This window comes from Scyliorhinus torazame, chromosome 19 (genome assembly GCF_047496885.1).
Source record: "Scyliorhinus torazame isolate Kashiwa2021f chromosome 19, sScyTor2.1, whole genome shotgun sequence".
NCBI classification, from domain to species: domain Eukaryota; kingdom Metazoa; phylum Chordata; class Chondrichthyes; order Carcharhiniformes; family Scyliorhinidae; genus Scyliorhinus; species Scyliorhinus torazame.
This window is the reverse complement of record NC_092725.1, coordinates 115,977,752-115,991,285: the sequence shown is the minus strand read 5'-3', so window position 1 is coordinate 115,991,285 and position 13,534 is coordinate 115,977,752.

Below are 13,534 nucleotides of genomic sequence, written 5' to 3'. Positions count from 1 at the left end.
ACATTGCACATTGAATACAAAACAAGTTAGGTACAAATGATTAGTTAGAGCAGTCATCTATACAAGGCTGGGCACCACACTTCAGGAAAGGTGTTAAGACGGTCTCTAGGTTTACCAGGATGACACCAGTGAATGGAAATTTCGGCTGATGTGGAGAAGCTGGGATTGTTCTTATTTGAGCAGTTCAAGTTTAGGTGAGGAATAGTGTTATACAAAATTCAAGGTTTCAAAAGAGCAATTAGGGAGAAACTATTTCCTTTTGCAAATAGGTTGATAACAGAAGTCACATATTTCAAATAATTGGCAAAAGAATTCGAGGGGAAATGAGGAAAAATTATTTCATGCACAGCATTGATATGATCTGGAACTCATTACCTTAAAGAACATTGAAATCAGATTCCATTGGAAGTATCAAAAAGCAATTGGACATGTATGCGAAGAGTTTGCAGAGTTATGAGAAGAAAGCTATGGGACGGGATACTCTGACCCCCCGTCGGGTCGGCGAATTCCCAGAGGCGGCGTGAATCCCGCCCCGCCGATGCCGGCTGCCGTATTCTCTGGCACTGGTTTTCGGGCGGGGGCGGGGATCACACCATGCCGGTCGGGGGCCATTGGCAGCGGCCCCCCCCCGGCGATTCTCTGGGCCCCGATGGGCCGAGCAGCCGTCAGTTTCTGGCCAGTCCCACCGGCGTGGATTGGACATGGTCCCACACGGCGGGACCTGGCAGGTAAGTTGGCTGGTGCGGTCCTCAGGGGGGTGCGGGAGGATCCGACCCCGGGGGGGGGCCCCACGGTGGCCTGGCCCATGACCGGAGCCCACCGATGTGGGCGGGACTGTGCCGTGGGGGCACTTCTTCCTTCTGCGCTGGCCCCTGTAGGGCTCCGCTATGGCCGGCACGGAGAAGACACCCCCCTGTGCATGCGCCAGAATACGCCGGCCTGCCTGCGCTGAACCATGCCGGCGGTTTTGTGCATGCGCTAACTCGCGCAGTCCCTTCGGCGGCTGCTGGCACGCGCCAACCCCTCCGCCGCTGGCCTAGCCCCCGGAAGTGCGGAGAAGTTGGCCCGATGCCGGAGTGGTTCATGCCGTTTTTTACGCCGGCGTCTGGCCATCGCGCCGATTCCGGAGGATCCCGCCTGTAATGTGGGACAAGCTCAGGCACAATGAGCTGAAACTGTGCTAGAAATTTAGGTGCATTTATCTCTGGACTGTCTCCACATTTCATATTTGAACTCAATAATCTGACAATTTGAGGTGCAATTGCAGACACACCAAAATCTGTAGTCATTTTCTGTGAGATATGGAGAGCTAGCAGTGCTAAAGGAAAGTGTGGTGACTCTCCACAGGTTAGAGAAAATGGCAAGAATGCCCACAGAAAAATATCTCCAACAAGTTGAAAGAACTGGCATCCTGCAGCGACAATGATAAATCCGGACAGGACAAAACGTAAGAAAGAATTTTCATTTATACTGGCCCTTCAATGAACTCAGACTGTAAATAATTCTGAGGACCAAACAGTGCTGCATAGGGACATTGAAAACAAAGATAGAATAGACAGTTACAGATGGAATTTAACACAATCAGTGCGAGGTGATACGTCTTGATTTATTAAAAAAGTACTTTGAAATTGGAAAGATGTGCTCATGTGGGAACCCAGAGGGATTTGAAGATTCTGGTTCACAAGACATTCAAGGGATCACCGTACATGGATAAGAACTTTAAAAAGTGCTTTTGACGGGGAGGGGGTAACATGATCTGAGCGTGTTAGCAGCTGCATTTTCACAAGCTCCAGCTCTGCTGATTTTTAATCTGTCTTTTTATCCTTGTGCATGTTAGACCATACGATCATAAGACATAGGAGCGGAAGTAAGGCCATTCGGCCCATCGAGTCCACTCCACCATTCAATCATGGCTGATTTCAACCCCATTTACCCGCTCTCTCTCCATCGCCCTTAATTCCTCGAGAAATCAAGAATTTATCAACTTCTGTCTTAAAGACACTCAACGTCCCGACCGCCACCGCCCTCTGTGGCAATGAATTCCACAGACCCACCACTCTCTGGCTGAAAGAATTTCTCCTCATCTCTGTTCTAAAGTGACTCCCTTTTATTCTAAGGCTGTGCCCCCGGGTCCTAGTCTCCCCTGCTAATGGAAACAACTTCCACCCTATCTAAGCCATTCATTATCTTGTAAGTGTCTATTAGATCTCCCCTCAACCTCCTAAACTCCAATGAATATAATCCCAGGATCCTCAGACGTTCATCGTATGTTAGGCCTACCATTCCTGGGATCATCCGTGTAAATCTCCACTGGACCCGCTCCAGTGCCAGTATGTCCTTCCTGAGATGTGGGGCCCAAAATTTGCTCACAGTATTCTAAATGGGGCCTAACTAATGCTTTATAAAGCTTCAGAAGTACATCCCTGCTTTTATATTCCAAACCTCTTGAGATAAATGACAACATTGCATTTGCTTTCTTAATTACGGGCTCAACCTGCAAGTTTACCTTTAGAGAATCCTGGACTAGGACTCCCAAGTCCCTTTGCACTTCAGCATTATGAATTCTGTCACCGTTTAGAAAATAGTCCATGCCTCTATTCTTTTTTCCAAAGTGCAAGACCTCGCACTTGCCCACGTTGAATTTCATCAGCCATTTCTTGGACCACTCTCCTAAACTGTCTAAATCTTTCTGCAGCCTCCCCACCTCCTCCATACTACCTGCCCCTCCACCTATCCTTGTATCACCGGCAAACTTAGCCAGAATGCCCCCAGTCCCGTCATCTAGATCGTTAATATATAAAGAGAACAGCTGTGGCCCCAACACTGAACCCTGCGGGACACCACTCGTCACCGGTTGCCATTCCGAAAAAGAACCTTTTATCCCAACTCTCTGCCTTCTGCCTGACAGCCAATCGTCAATCCATGTTAGTACCTTGCCTCGAATACCATGGGCCCTTATTTTACTCAGCAGTCTTCCGTGAGGCACCTTATCAAAGGCCTTTTTGAAGTCAAGATAGATAACATCCATTGGCTCTCCTTGGTCTAACCTATTTGTTATCTCTTCAAAGAACTTTCTTTCTTGTCTTCACTTTGTTTACATAGTATATGCCCTGAAAATTGCAGGTTGGTGTTACATTATAGAGCAGAGTTGGAATGTTTAAATCCTCGCTTGTACGTGATGGCTGGAAGGAGTCGGGGTGGGCCCCTGTCTTTAGTGGCACATTTGCTTTTGAACGGACTCCCACCCTGGTGGTGGGGTGTGCATCGATAGATTATGGCTAACAAGGAAGGTGTTGTGCTGGCTGAACATCTCAGCTCTGAGGCCTAATTCCAAGAGTTGTGGGGTGTTTTTATGGAGGCACAAAGAGGTTTTTGCAATAGAGAAATTTGATGGAGCACATCTAATCTTGTCTTCGAGGCCTAGGGTTGGTGTGGCCTTCCGACCACTGGTCGTGTGTTGTCCTGTTCTGGATGTCGGTTGTGAGGGGCTGGGTGTGGCCGAACCAGACGATTCATCCGCCGAGCTGGAGCCTAGGTTGTTGACCCTCTGGGTTCTGGTGAGATAGCTTAGTTAAAGGAATAGTGTCTCGTGTTTCGATCGTCGGAATCCTTGAAAGATCCTGAAGAATGGCCATTGATTCTGACCCTGCCTCATCCTTGATATTGGCTTTCTTTGTGCGCCAATGAAGAAGTCTTTATCCTAAGGACTGCCTTGCACTTCTGCATTTGTTATCCTGGACTTTGCTCCTTGCTGATTGTGTTGTTGTCTCCTTAATGTTAATTCTTTCCATTTACAGGGAAGCGAATAATGTGGGTGTGATGGCCTGTAGAGTTGTTTATGCTGATTTTAAAAGTTTATGATGTCAAGCCAAATGTTGATTCTGGGATTTGTTGACAGTCTTTATCGTAAATGTTTTTGGACCTTATATTGTCTGATGGAGGGAGGGGAGTGCTTTTTGTTGTCTCCCCCCATGTCTCATTGGAAGGATGGTGAGTGGAGTTGGAGTGTGGTGAGGGGTTGGAGTTGGTTGGGTTAGTTTGCCCTTGCTATGATCGAGGAAGGTTCCCCCCCCAGTTAGAACTAAGCGGTTTTGGGATTTTGTTTTCTTACTTTTATGTATCATCCGTGTATACATCTTCAGAGTATCCGTGCTTTTTTCTTTTCAGGCCCAGGCAGACTCCATGTTATGGGATGGTTGTCTTGTTGCTAACTTTTGGTTGGCTCTTAATTCGTAATTTTGTCTGTTTGTTTAACCTTTGCTCTAGCGTCGCCAGGTATCTTTATGATACCACCACGAGGTTCAAGTTCAAGTAATGATCAATAACTCAACTCACCAATTAGTAAGATTCAAATCAAAACACATTTATTATACACAGTAAATCACTACTCATGCATAAACTCTACTTTCTAGACTATTCCTATCACTAAAAGGCCCATACTTAGCTTCGGAATTGGCCCACGAGGTCAGGGGAACAAATGGCCTTTCGTTCAGGTCCTGAGTCTGCAGGATTCAAAAGCTGGTATGGACTTGTAGCTAGGAGCGCCTATCTCGTAGCGAGCGTTGACTGGAGACTTACTTGGTTGATGCGGCAGCTTAGACAGGTCACTCTCACGGGTTGATTCAAGTTGCTGAGTGACCCTGCCAAAGAAGGACGATTTGAACTTGGGGACTTGACTTTATAGTCCCCAGGGGCTTCCTGCCCTTCGGGGCGGAGCCCGTACCTGGTTATAAATGATTGCACTGCGTTCCGATCATTTGGATCGATTTCTCCAATACTGGAGTTGTTCCCTGATCGCTGGGCGGTCCCTGAGTGTCCGTTGGCCTTCCTTTGTCTTGGCTCCTGCTGGCGCCGAGGAGTCTGGCTTGGCCTTATTCACCTTACATGTTTCAATTGTACCCGGAGATCGCTCATTAGTATGCAGATGGCTGTGAGTTTCAGTGCTGTCTGGGCTTCTGCAAGTTCTAATACACAGGATTTTTGCACTTGCTAGTTTTTGCCTGTGTTGGCTGAATTTCCCTGTAGTTTTTGCGGTTCTCCATTTTAAGTCGGGAAGTGGCCAACCCAGGTGGCTACAGTCTGTTCTGGAAGGGAGTTGAATTGCATGCTGGTATCAGTGTAATTCCTCCTTAGCTCTGCGGCTCTCAGCTTTTTTATTTCTGTTATTTTTTTGTTGAAGCTGTGGGTGTGATGTAACTCTGTGTTGTTGACTGTATCCTGTTTTGATGCAAATGGATCTTGTATCCGTGGATGGAACATATTGGGGATATTGTTCCCGACTCATTGGATCTTATTTATTCCTATACTAGTAATGACTCCTGTTATATTTCTTTTAAAAAAAAATTTAGAGTACCCAATTATTTTTTTCCAATTAAGGGGCAATTTAGCATGGCCAATCCACCTAACCTGCCCATCTTTGGATTGTGGGGGTGGAACCCACGCAGACTCGGGGAGAATGCCCAAACTGCACCCCGACTTCTGATTTATTATGAATCTGGTTTTGATTGATACCCATGGGTTTTCCTTTTTCTTTTGTTTTGATGCGTTATTTGTAAAAATGTGAAAACATTGGGTGGCATGGTGGCCCAGTGGCTAGCACTGCTGCCTTATGGTGCTGAGGACCTGGGTTTGATCCCAGCCCTGGGTCACTGTCCCTGTGCAGTTTGCACATTCTCCCAGTATCTGCGTGGGTACCCCCCCGCACATTCTCCCCGTATCTGCGTCCCGCTCCCCCCTCACCCCCCCCCCCCCCCCCCTCAACCCCCACCCACCCTTCTCCCCTCCCACCAGGAGCATAACAATGAGGATATCTCATCTGGAATCATGGGGGCCCTGCCCAGGGACCAATCATAACACCATATTTTTTCAAGCCAATAAATGAGATTCTACATTCAATTAAAAGGATATACTTATTATTAAGTGGATTGAGCTTTTCTTGTTATTGTGCATGGTTTGGTTAGGACACCTTTTTGTTAGTTTTGAGAAGTTTCTGTTTTGTTCTGATTATGCTTTAGTCCTGAATATGCATTAGTAGCACTAAGGACAAAATGTGCCTTGTTAGATTATGAATAAAAACAGAAAATGCTGTAAATTCTCAACAGGTCATGTCTGTAGCATCTGTGGCTAGAGAACCAGGAGTTAAATTTTCAGGGCGCTGTCCCTGAATCCAGCTTTGTTCACATGACCACTGGGTTAACATTTCGGAGACCCACTCAGTTTAGTCTGGTTGGGGAGGAGAGGGGGGTGCCCATCAAGTCTGCATGGACTCTTGGAAAGAGCACCCGACCTAAGCCCAAGCCCCCATCCTATATCCGTACCCCAGTAACCTCACCTAACCTTTTGGATACTAAGGGGCAATTTAGAATGGCCAATCCACCCAACGTGCACAACTTTGGGAGAAACCTGAGCACCCGGAGGAAACCCACGCAGACACTGGGAGAAAGTCCAAACCCCACGCAAACGGTCACCCGAGGCTGGCGTTGATCCCAGGTTCCCGGTGCTGTGAGGCAGCAGTGCTAACCACTGTGCCATCATGCCATCCATGTGAGAAGTACAATTCTTTGGCCCTTTTTAAGTCCAAAGAAGGTTCTGCCAACAACTTATGTTGGGTCGCCATGTAGTTTATGTCACACACGAGGCGGTCCCACAGCATCTCTGGAAAGGATGGCCCATAGTCACAATGCTCGGCCAGCTTGCGTGGGTGTGTTAGGAATTCCCCCAGGATTTGCCCGGCTTTGTTGAACCTGCACCTTTGCTAGGGGTCGTAATGGTGTGCTACAGGCTCATCAAAGGTCTGAATCTGGGTCCGCTGGGTAGGCAAGGCTTTTGATCACAGAGAGGTTGGGGATCCGCAGGCGGTCAGGATTACCTTTTGTCGGTCGTCTCCTGTAATTGCAATCACCTGAAAGAAATGCCGCATCCATTCGGCACACTGGACCCGATCTTCTACGCCTGTGTCAAAAGCCTCAAGTCTCCCAAAAAGCCTCATTTTTAAACTTGCGCTGACCTTGCTCTTGTACTGAGGAATTGAAACGCAGTCCGGACGTCCAGAATTGCAGGCGTAGTTTTTGCTTGTCGCCTGGTTTATTTTGGTAAACAAAAGTAAAGACCGCAATGCAGCATAAAGCACGTAAGTCCCAGCCAGGACTACCGATCTTGCCGGTCCCAATCTTGGCCGACTTTTAAGTTCAAGCTTCACGAGCCTCAGCTGCTGAACCTCCACCCCTCAGCGAGCCCCACGGGGAGATCAATTGGGTCATCCCAGTTATTACAGTAACTGGTTTATGAAGCCTTCCTGATCTCCTGACAAGTTTTGGTATTGAGTCAGGTTTTGGATCTTTTGGATTCAGTTCAGTACTCGTAGAAGTACTCCTGATTTGCAGAAGCCATCTCAACAGCTTGTTTGTGTGAAATGCTTAGCATCGACTCAAAGTTCATTTTGTGACATGCCTATACTGAGCATAACACAATATAATTGCAGTACAACAGTTTATTTTTGCTAAAAACAATTAAATCAATAAACTTGCAAGCTGCCGGAAGGACACTGAGGGATTAGGTTATCGTGCAGATGCACTCGAACATGACCTGCAATGACTTGAGTCCTCCTTTTCATTAATGAAAACAAGCCCAATACTTAAAAGAAAGATTACAAGATGATTGGATAGAGATGTTTAAAATTATGAAGAGATGGAACAGGGTAGATAAGAACAGTGGCTAATGGGAACGCTGGAACATAGATCTAAAATTAAATGTAATTTTTACGAAGAAGAAAAACATTAATTCAGTGCACCGTACGGCTGTGGAATGCATTTCTGAAGTTATTATTGAAACAAGAAACCATGCCACCATTTAAAAATGAATTTGATAGGGAAGTGGGAATTAAGCAAAGTGGGATTTGTGCGGACATCTGGAAATAGGACCAGTGCCTGTGTGGAGGATGAAGACCAACATCGACTAATAAAACCAAATGGCCTGTTTCCATTATCCAATTTTCTAGTTAATTTTATGAAATTCAAAAAAAGTGTTCTTCTTGCAATGTTTGGCGTTTACAGATGAAAGTATTATATATTCTCTCATTTCCATAAGAAAAGCACTTATTTTTGTTTATTAGAGCAGTGGCTTTGGTTATTTTCAAAGAATATCCAGTTGAACTACTTAATTCATTACGAATGGAAGTTTAAGATAAGATGATGAAAGGTATTGACAAAGTAGACATAGAATGGATGCTTCCTCTTGTGTGGCAATCCAGAATGAGAGATTACAGTTTTAGGATAAGGGCTAGCAGATTTAAAACAAAGTTGAGGAGAAACTACTTCTCTCAGAGGGTCGTAAATTTAAGGAGGAGATAGACAGATTTTTAAATCGTAATGGGTTGAAGGGTTATGGAGAACGGGTAGGAAAGTGGAGTTGAGGCCAAGATTAGATCAACCATGATTGTATTGCGTGGTGGAGTGGGCTCGAGGGGCTGAATTGTCTACTCCTGCTCCTAGTTCTTATGTCTTTAACATGCAATGGATTGTAACTTGCGCAGTTAGCAGTTGGGTCAAACTTTGCATTATTGACCATGGATGGAATGGAAAAGTCATTTGCGCTTAACTGCGTGAGCTGTCTAAAGTGCATCACTCTACAGGATCAGCTCAATTGATTCTTCCCATTATCAAAAGAACTTTCTCGCTAGATTTATCCCAGATTTTGCCATTGCGCAAATTAGTTTCGTTACTTCTTTTAACAGCTGTGATTTTGAATCACTGACAATGTGATAATACATTTTTGCTTCTCGTTCAAGAAAATAATTTTCTCACCAAAATGGAAAATAGGAAGCTGGATGACTTACATTATGGCTTTGGTAGGAAAACACATGATTATGTCTCATTTGAAAATGAGAAGTACCAGAATGTTCAAGCTGATAAATATTGTGAAATGATTGCAGATTTCATGGTTTCAAAAGAAAGTACGTATGGAAGGCCATCGAAAAATATGAGTGATTATTTTCCTTAGCTAGACATGAGACAAACAAATATCAGTGGAGAAGAACAAATAAACTGGGAGTAAGAGGTTGAACATTTGGCGTAGAAGAGGCATAAGTTTGGCAACACATGGAAGACAATGCAGATTTCTTTAACAGACATGTTCTGTAACTAATAGCATCCCAACATTGTGTCAGCTCGGATTCAAAATCCCTCAATCTCATAAAATGCTGAATGACTTAGAAAATCTTCAACGGAAATTTTGACCTGAAGGAGGCTCTAAACTGAAACTGAGGATGCGGGTAAAATTGGCCAGAAAAAAGCCCAGAGCAAAGTGCCTGGAAGCTGAGGGCAGAGATTTTACTGCAGTAAAAGGCTTCATAAAACCTTATTTGAAAGTCCAGTTTCAGCACACAGAATCCAGAGCCTGCAAAGGTGAGCTAAATCTCTTTAACTTCCAGGCTCCAGCAGTCCTTTTTTAAAAATAAATTTAGAGTACCCAATTCAGGGGAAATTTAGCGTGGCCAATCCAACTACTCTGCACATCTTTTGGATTGTGGGGGAGAAACCCACACAAACACAGGGTGAATGTGCAAACCCCACACGGACAGTGACCCAGAGCCAGGATTGAACCTGGGACCTCAGCGCTGTGAGGCAGCAATGCTAACCACTGCACTACCATACTCCCCTGGCTACAGCAGTCCTGAGAACCCATTTTACTAATCCAGAGTCAAAAATGCTGTTTGAATAAAATTCATCGCTAAACCCGACTCCCCTCTCCAAGCCTCAACACGTGGCCTCCAAGTTTGAAAAATAAAGGAAATTAATTGAATTATTCAGCCAATCGGGAATGTTGCGGCCATCTGATTTGTAAAACAGCAAGCCTGCGCTGAATTTGAATGCCTTGCTACTCGCAACAGTAAATTGCTGAATGAAATAAGTCAGCAGATAGCTTACCCATGCAGCCGTTGTTAACAGGTTTTCTCCCAGAAGTGCTCTGCCGCTATTTTGTGGAGCCTGCCGAAACTGGAAAACGTGGGAAGTCCTTTGTACTGCAGTGAATGGCACACCATCTTTAAAGGCAAGCTTTTTAAACATCTTTAACATGGATAATAGTTCCACACTTCTTTATTTATTATTTTGAAAAATAAATTTAGAGTGCCCAATTCATTTTTTCCAATTAAGGGGCAATTCAACGTGGCCAATCCACCTACCCTGCACATCTTTGGGTTGTGGGGGCGAAACCCATGCAAACACGGGGAGAATGTGCAAACTCCACACAGACAGTGACCCAGAGCCTGAATCGAACCCGAGACCACGGCATCGTGAGACAGCAGGGCTAACTACTGCTCCACCGTGCTGCCCAGTTCCACACTTCTAACTCCACTTAACTCACCCAAGGCCCCAACCAGTCAGAAAATTGGGGTCTTTGGAGGAAAAGATCTTTAAGATGCAGCAACGCTTCTGGCTTAAATAAAAAGCCAGAAGAAGAGCATGTAAATACATTTTACCCAATAGGGCCAATTGGAGATGACATAATCACACATGACAGGATATTAAGAGCCATCCACCAAATTTGAGGAGGTTTTAAAATCTTTTGACTTTGTTCTTTCAACTTGCGTTGGGTTTCAACTTCATGGCGCTGAGGACCCGGCCCCTGGTCACTGTCCGTGTGGAGTTCGCACATTCTCCCAGTCTCTCAGTGTCCCCACAACCCAAAGATGTGCAGGGTAGGTGGATTGGCCACAATAAATTGCCCCTTAATTGGGTGCTCAGGAGCGTTTGAGCACTCAGGAGCATGTTGTTCTGGCTGGCTAACGATAGTGGTAATCCTTACATCCTCTGCTGTCTGGAGGAGATCCAGAATGATGCAGTCTTCCCCACTCAGGAGAGAGGGAATTCCCAGATCACACAGACAAGGGGAGAATGTTCAAACTCCACACAGACAGTGACCCGGGGCTGGGATCAAACCCGGGTCCTCCGCGCCGTAGGAAGCAGCGCTAACCACTGCGCCACCATGCCGCCCAAATAATACCTAGAACTTACACAGCACCATTCCAAAGGTGCCAAATGTAGTTTCCTATGAAAACAACTTCTGAAGTGTTGTGACGCACCGTGTAGAGGGGGAAGAGCCAATGATGCAGTTGGTTGTAGCTTGGTCAATGTTATTTCCAGAGCTGGGTCCTGGAAGATCACATATGACTGCACCTGTATTGTTCCTCCATTCCTGTACTCTTCAGGACAGCTCGTCGAGTTGGCTACAGTTTTAAGAGTTTACTCAACATTTGACTGTTTAGGAAATATTTTCACAGTTCTTCCGTTATTTGAACCTAGTTCACAAACCAGATTTTTACCCAAACATCCCCTCCTGAACCCACTCTGCTGTTAAAGATTGCCCTGCTTTGTTGGTCAGCTGCTTTTGTCTATTATTTGTCTCTCTTATCCTTTGATCAGCTTTATGAATCCCATCTGTTATTTTGTGTAATCTAACTGTTGCAGGCAGGTCAAGGAATCAGAAAGCATAGCGGCAATAAATGGACCATGGGTAAGTGGCCGTATGGACATCTACACCATAAATGGAGGGCGCGATTCTCTGGAAAGATTTCTAAGAGCGGTAGCAAGTGGAAACTGCCGCAAGCTTCCCGCTGCTCGGCCTGGCAAGGCCGGGAACGCTATTCAACACTCTTCCACTTAACAAGTCCCACAGACTTCATATCGCAAATGGAGGCTCAAATGGGGTTCATGGAGCAGATGGGGGGGGGGGGGGGGGGGGGGGGTGGATCCATGGAGATTTGGGCAGCTGAGGGTGAAGGAGTTCTCCTACTACTCACACGTGCATAAAGTGTACTCCCGGATTGATTTCTTTATTTTGAGTAGGGCCTTATTGGCAGGGGTGGTATAGACACGGGGTAATCGGCAATAACAATCTCAGACCATGCTCCTCACTGGGTTGACCTGCAGGTTAGTAAAGACAGCAACCAGCGCTCGCACTGGAGGTTAGATGTGGGACTTTTGGCTGACGAAGGGGTGTGCGAGCGGCTGAGGAAATGTGTTCAGAACTATCTGCAGGTCAACGACACGGGGGAAATTTCAGCAGCGGTGGTCTGGGAAGCACTGAAGGCAATGGTCAGAGAGGAGCTGATATCGATATGGGCCCATAGGGAGAAGGTGCACAGGGCAGAGATGGACCGACTGGTAAAGGAGATACTACAGATCGATAGGAGGTATGCGGAGACCCCAGAGGCAGGGCTTTTAAGGGAACGGCGGAGGCTACAGGTGGAGTTCGGCTTGTTAACCACAGGGAGGGGCAGCACAGTGGCGCAGTGGGTTAGCCTTGCAGCCTCACGGTGCCAAGGTCCCAGGTTCGATCCCGACTCTGGGTCACTGTCCGTGTGGAGTTGCACATTCTCCCCGTGTTTGCGTGGGTTTCACCCCCACAACGCAAAAATGTGCAGGCTAGGTGGATTGGCCACACTAAATTGCCCCTTAATTGGAAAATAAATGAATTGGGTACACTAAATTTATTTTAAAAAACACAGGGGGAGCAGCTGAGAAGGTGAGGGGGCGATCTATGAGTATGGAGAGAAGGCCAGCAGAATGCTTGCACAGCAGCTTAGGAAGAGTGAGGCAGCCAGGGAGATAGGGAAAGTAAATGACGGAGATGGGAACCTGGTTGGAGATTCAGTAGGGGTGAATAAGGTGTTTAGGGATTTCTACAGTAGGCTGTATAGGTCGGAACCCCCTACGGAGCCGGAGGGGATGAGACACTTCTTGGAGGGGCTGAATTTCCCAAAATGGACGGGGAGCTGGTAGAAGGGCTGGGGGCCCCGATCGGGCTGGAAGAGGTAGTGGAGGGTCTAAAGGCCACGCAGTCGGGTAAAGACCCGGGGCCGGATGGGTACCCAGTGGAGTTTTATAAAATGCTCTCTGGGATATTGGGGCCGGTGTTGATGAGGATGTTCAATGAGGCAAAGGAAAGAGGGGTGCTGCCCCCGACAATGTCACAGGCCACGATTTCGCTGATTCTGAAACGGGACAAGAACCTGGAGCTATATGGGTCCTACAGGCCGATATCCTTGTTGAAGGTGGATGCCAAATTGCTCTATGCAGACGACCTGTTCTGTATGTATCGGACCCAATAGAGGGGATGGAAGAAATCATGAGGATTCCAGGGGAATTTGGCCAGTTTACAGGGTATAAGCTAAATATGGGGAAAATGTTTGCGGTCCAGGCGAGGGGACTGGAGAGGCGATTGAGGGAGCTGCCGTTTAGATTAGTAGGGGGAAGCTTTTGGTACCTACCTAGGCATTCAAGTGGCGCGGGAATGGGACCGGCTGCATGAATGAAATCTGGCCCAACTAGTAGACCAAATGAAGGACGATTTCCGAAGGTGGGACGCGCTTCCGTTGTCACTGGCTGTGAGGGTGCAGACGGTGAAGACGGTCCTCGCGAGATTCCTGTTCGTGTTCCAATGTCTCCCCATCTTTATTCCACGGCCCTTTTTTAAACGGGTCAACAAAGTGATCACTGGCTTTGTTTGGGCGGGAAAGACCCCGCGAGTAAGGAAG